We start from the raw sequence: 6,632 nt of genomic DNA, 5'->3' as shown, positions 1-6,632 counted from the left end.
CAATACTTTCTTAGCAAGTTGGTAGAAAATGTGTGGGCAGGTGTTTCTGCTCTGTCTGAAAAAACTGCATTGCAGAAGAGCACACAAGTTTTCACTTCTTGTTAACTTTAATTGAGTAACTAAAAAAGCAATTGGAAAATGCTATTACTGGGGAACAAAGAGTCACTTCCTGGCATCTTTGTTAAGAGAGACCATACCACAAGATACATCTTCAGATAGTATTGAAGGCCATCATTTAGGATACATTTCATGGAAACAAACATTTAAGTAAGGTGGAATTTTGGCTCAGCATCCTTTCCCCAACAGTCCAGGGACCATAACAGCCATAAAGATGGCACAGTATATTGATGAAGATCAAAATGTACCTGTCTGTCCAGGTATTCAAAGGTGCTCTAAGGAGTCCATCCATAGACCAGCTACCTAAATGACTCCAACATTGGTTGTTACTTCCAGCAAAAATCGGACAAATGTTTAGAAGGAAAAAATAGACATAAAATAGCAGTAATCAAATTTCTAAAACTTGTAACACAAGATATTTGCTTTCAGGTTCATGACAATTTGCAATACCCATTGGTAATATGACCCCCTACTAATCCACTAATCTTCTCCTTTTCACAAGTACAATGGCTTTCTTTCCAGTTTAAAAATAAAACAAAACAAAACCCAAAATCTAGACCTAAAGGTGAGCTTAGACAACAATAAAACTTCTCTCTTGCTACTGAAAACTAAAAACAAAGAGGGATGAATTGAATGGGGAGAAATACACCACTGAATGAGGATTCACAGGAAGTACACCAGGTGAAACCCAATACAGTTCAGAGGAGAAAACTGCATCTGACTGGTTGCTCGAAATTCTGTCTTCCTGACAGCAATAGGATTGGTTGTGTTTCCTCCAATAGAGAGAGAAAAAATGAGCATGGGTCAGAAAACTGACTTACTACTTCTAGAAGCCTTTGGTTAGGCTGTTGGTAAACTGGAAATTGAGTTAACCAAATTTTCTGAATTACCAATCAGTTCTGTCCTATTGTTCTCTTTATATTTATGCAACCCATTGAATGGTTTTGATCTGATTTTCCAGAAAATGAGTGAAGTGTATGCATGTCAATACAGCTTGGAAAAATGCTTGTTTTGTAGACTTATAGTCCTTGGGATAGGACCATAATTGTCCTAAGCCCAGAATCCCTCTGCATTTCATTTGTGTATTTAATGGTGACTTATGTGAAGTACATGTGTCATTAGTCTCTTGAATAAATGAAGTCTCAGTTCCACACCCTCCAAATAGATATGTATAACAAAGGAGCCCATGTAAAGTCCAGACAATTTGTGTCTATATATATTTCCACAGTGTCAAAAACTTGGAGTTTTGGAAGCTTCTGAATTATTATTCTATTTTCCTCTAATTATTTAATGATAAAAATAGGAAAATTATATACAGAAATTGTGAAGCAAAAAATGATCTACCAACCCTAGAATCCCTTTGTCCCAACTGCCCTTTAAAAACTTCCTATTTTATGAGAAATTTACCAACATCTGGTTGCAGCAGTAAGCATGGCACGTCATTACTTGACAATTAGGACATTACTGTGTGTTGTCATTCTCTCTCCCTCCCTTCTTTCTTCCCTCTCTTTTGTCTTTTCCATAAAATTTTAGATACTTAGCTCTCTGATTCACTCTGATAGGAACTCTGACTAGCTTTGTTAGGAATTCCAGGAATTTCATCCCTATTCCCAGGATTTTTCATCTCCTGGTCTTTCCACACACTGCCCACAGTCACAGGAGTCACACTAAAGATGACTCCTCAGTAAGAAGGCCTTTTTCCCATCACTAGGCCAAAAGCCATTCTGGAGAATAAGATGGCGATACAGTGAGAAGACAAAATTTCTGTCTTCCCATTGTTTTGAGACACAAGGGAACTTAAGAATGTGTGTTCTCTGCATATTAGGAAGTCTGCAATCAGGGGAGACTTTGGTTTTGTTTCCAAGAATGTGAGCAAATTAGAGTCCTAGGTTTTTTGCTTTGTTTTGTTTTGGTTTTGCAGGGGAGACATTGTGAGGGTCTTGGTTGGGTTTTTGGTTTTGTTTCTTCCCTCCTCCCCTTCATAGAGGAAGAGATTTCTATGGGCTTTTAACTTGAAGCAAGAAGGTGGGTAAGAAGTTTTTTTTCAAAATAGAAACTATAGATCCTGGGTTTGATATTTGTTCCCTGTCTCACATAATTTATCAAGATCTTTGGGAAATATTCTTACATTTTGATTTCTCTATTGGTTGAATATTAAAGGAATATATCTTCAGCTGAGGAGAAGGTAAGGACTGCCTCAGTATATCAAATATTTGCCAAGTTCAAATAGTTTGTAGGTTAAACAAGTGGTTTGAGTCTAAAAAGATGATAATCACATGAATTAGGACATAATTATTAAGCAAATATTGTTGTCCAGATACAAATTCAAATAGTGTATATTGAATGTAGGAACTTTCACAGTACATTGTGTTAAAGTACAATTTATTGAACTAGCTTCTTAATCACTACCAGAGTAAGCGTTTTCAATTATAACAATTTCAATTATAACAATATTTTTCCCCTCTTGTCTTTATTCTTTAAGATCCAATATTTAATATATATATATATTCAACATTATCTTTGTATTACATGAAAAGGAAGACTTAATGCATATATGACACTTACTGAGCAGTTGTTACTTAACAAATAGTCCATATAAATATTACCTTATATAGTTTCATACTAGTTTACACAAGTAGGTGTTGGATTAATCTCTGTTTATTGTTAAAAGAGAGACAGGTAGGTTATTTGTGCAGTCAAAGAGATTGTATGTGGAAAACTGAGATATAGTGTGGCTCCTCTGGACTCTTGGAGCCATGCTTTTCTTGAGCACAATTATAGTAGATAATTCCTATGATTGCATTTATTATTTCATCTCTATCTGTTGTACCATGACTAAGGAATATGACAAAAGTTGGTATATTACATCACTTTCTTGATTATATTACATTATGTCAAGGATGAAAGGATTTTGAAGATGTAGCTAAGGTTAAAAATCAGTTCATTCAAGTTATCAAAAGGGAAAGCAATCCTCAATGGGCCTGATTAAATCAGTTGGGCATTCTGTGAAAGAAGGATTAGGTCTTCCTTCTCTTTAAGTCATAGAGATGCTATCTTGCTGTCCTTGAAATAACAAGCTGTCATATCTCTATAGTTTCAAGAAATGAACAACCACATAAATTTGGAAGAAAATCCTGAAACTCATAAGAATATATCCCAAGTTAACATTCTGATTGTAGCTTGTAAGACTTTAAACAAACCTCTCATAAAAATCTCAGACTCCTAATGGAAAGAAAGTATGAAATTATATGTGTGTTGTTTGTGCTTCTCAGTTTGTTGTGATTTCTTATACAGCAATGAAAAAATGCTAAAACAAAAAAATGTCCAGACTTTTTCATTAACATAATACAACTACCAATAAATGCCTTAAGAGCACAAATATACATAGGCATAGATGTATTTGTAAATCATATATATACAAATATACATAGACATAGATGTATTTGTAAATCATATATATAAAGTACTATACCGAGAGATTTTTTAAAAAATAAAACATTAGAGATATACAAACTGGAAATTACAAAAGATAACTATTGTCTTTAGCCATGTCCCTCGTCCATCACTGGTAATTCTCTTCAATAACAAGTACTGAAGATTTAATGTTCTTGGTTTAATCGCCTTGGACTAAAATATGGCCCAAATCAAAGAAATAGGCAAACTTTTCAGAAGCTGATATAGCACTTTTAAGTTTTTCAACTAATATATAGTCACCGTTTTCAGAGAACCCTGAAAGTATGTTTGGTTTGAGACACTAGATATTAAAGTTCACTGTCAGATTAGTATTAAATTTGGTGTCCCTCATCTTTTAAGTCAGTCAGCAAGTGCTAATGATTGCTTACTAGCTGGATATCTCTGCTTTCAGAAGTATGCCCAGAGAGAATATTTTTTTACCATAGATATTGTCAAATACATTTTCAAACTTCTTGTTCTACTTCCGTTTGTAATATGAAAAGTTTAGGTTTTTAATGTGTCTATGTGTGTGTGTGTGTGTGTGTGTGTGTGTTTACTTTAATCTCAAGATTTTTACTTTCATTGCTGTTAGGTTTATATTCCTTACCAATTCATTCTGACACATTTCATCCTGTATCTAAATTCTCCTGACAATAACTTTTTTATACTAAAGGGCAGCAACCTTTTTCTGTAATGGGTCAAATGGTAAATATTTTCATCTTTAGAAGCTATTTATTCTCTATTGCAGCTACTCAACCCTGCCATTACAGCAGAAGTGCAGGTATAAACAAGTTGTAAGTGAGTTGGAGCATTGTGCCAATAAAAGTTCATTTATGAACACTAAATTTAGAACCTCATATGATTTTCACATGCCATGAAATAATATTCTTGTGAGTTTCTTCAGTTATTGAAAAATGTGAAAACTATTCTTAAGGCCATGGGAAAACAGCTTGCATGGCCATCTTTGGCCATAGGTTGTAGTTCCCAAATCCAAGTTGATAGATATCACAGTTAATGAATTAATCACTATAAAATATTTTCATCTCTTTGAAATAAACAAATTTTAAGTTTGAAAAAGTATCAGAAAGATAAATCATGCCAAATCTAAAAAAGTATACTGTTTAAGTTTTTGCTAATGGAACTGGTTCTGTATGTACACTTAATTCTCAGAGTCAATCAATCTATGGTTCATAAAACAGAAGAGTCAAAAAGTAGTTTGAAATTACCATGGAGTCCTTTACATTATTTGACATACACATACCAGTTTGTATAAAAAATCGATATGTGCTGGCTGAATCCTTAGGTGGCAATTGATAGCTATCAGGCAAGATAATCAAACAGTAGGGATGACCAGACTAGGTGTCTGTCAACTTATGATAAGCATGAGTAACTCTACCAAGGAGGTGACAATAGCTTTGGATACAAGTATGAAGATTGTTATGGTTCAACCAATATCATGATGGGTATCGAGATAGATTTTGTGATGGCACACACTGAGATACGGTTCGATATGGAGGCTGGGATCACTACCATGTCTGAGGCAGCAGAGATTATGACAGAAGCTATGATTCCAGAATTGACAGTGTCAGAAGAGCATTTGGTGGTGGGATGACAACTACAGAGGAAGCAGAGACTGTTATGAAGACAGGTATGATAAACAAGACTATCGATCATAGAGTTCCAGAGATGATTACTTTCGGAATGATTGTAGACGTGACAATAGAGGTCCCCCCAACCCAAAGACCCAAACTGACTCTAAAACCTCTACTAGCACTTCCCTGTCCATTTGAGTGGCTCTTTCTTTGGAGGGGCAAAATCTGTTGACACAGCTACCAGAGACCAAGAAGTAGAAGAGTGGCTGAGAAAGGAGCCGGAGAAACTGCAGTGCCGGCTAAATAAACCAAAGCTAGAACGACGGTCCAGGAAGAGACACCTAAGCTGGCAAAATGAAGAGACTGAAAAATGGGAGTGGTCCAGCACAGAAATGGACTCATCACAGACTGGGACCTCCGCCACATCTGGCAGACATGCACGAAGGAGAGAATGTGAACTCTCTAGAAAAAGAAGCACCCAATAAAAACAAAGACTGTCATTCTCCAACTTGTAAGCCTCCCAAATCTGAACAGCCTCTGTAGGTAATGCTAGCCTCCCCCCCCCCCCACCCCCAACAAAGGAGAATGATTGGGTGAAACAAAATTGTAACTCTCCTGCTTGATCTCAGAGCTCAGGCACAGAAGGGCAGCACCACTCTACAAGTGGTGGGGGAAGTAGTTCCAGCTCAACCACCTGAGAAAGGATGAGCAAGAAGAGCATATGAAAAGAAAGAAGGTGGGATGAATGTCCCAAAAAACCAAATTGCGAACTCCAGCTGTAGTCCAGCAGACAGAGGGGAAAAAGCCCACTTACTTTCACAAAAGAAAGATGGGGAAAAGGATCAAGACTCTGATCTGCACCTGAGCCAAAGAAACCTGAATAAAACCCATCTTCAAGTTCAGTTCTGCAAACAAGTATGCTCTCTCTGTTGACGGCGAAGGTAAGGATGATGAAGATTACACTAAACAGACCTCTGCATCCTGTACTTTCTCTTACTCTTTCCACCCTGGAACATTTGAGAGCAAATGAAACCTCTATCAATCCAGACAATACAGTAAAATTCAAATCACATATTTGCCTTTCTCTGCCTTATTCCACTTAGTATTAGATTCTCTAGATACATATGTGTTGTCACAAATGGTAAGTTCCCATTTTTTGTTTATTTATGAATGAATATACAGTATTCTATAGGTTTAGGTGTACAATATAGTGATTCAGCACTTCCATACGTCACCAAGTGCTTATCACAACTGCAGTCCTTAATCTCCATCACTTATTTCACCCATCCCCCCACCAATCTTCCTTTTGGTAACCATCAGTTTGTTCTATATAGTTGTTCTATATAGTTAAGAGTCTGTTTGCCTCTCTCTCTTTTCCCCCCAAATATGTTCATTTATTTTGTTTCTTAAATTCCAAATGTGAGTGAAATCATATTGTATTTGTCTTTCTCTGACTGACTTATTTCATTT

The 6,632-nt window shown here is 36.1% G+C and overlaps 1 pseudogene; it reads left to right on the top strand.

Moving 5' to 3' along the window:
• The first annotated feature begins 331 nt into the window (after positions 1–331).
• LOC123935791 lies at positions 332–6,192 on the top strand (annotated as a pseudogene).
• Positions 6,193–6,632: the final 440 nt, after the last annotated feature.

The sequence above is a fragment of the Meles meles genome, chromosome Y (genome assembly GCF_922984935.1).
Source record: "Meles meles chromosome Y, mMelMel3.1 paternal haplotype, whole genome shotgun sequence".
In the NCBI taxonomy this organism is placed as follows: Eukaryota; Metazoa; Chordata; class Mammalia; order Carnivora; family Mustelidae; genus Meles; species Meles meles.
This window is presented reverse-complemented; position numbering and strand designations above follow the sequence as displayed.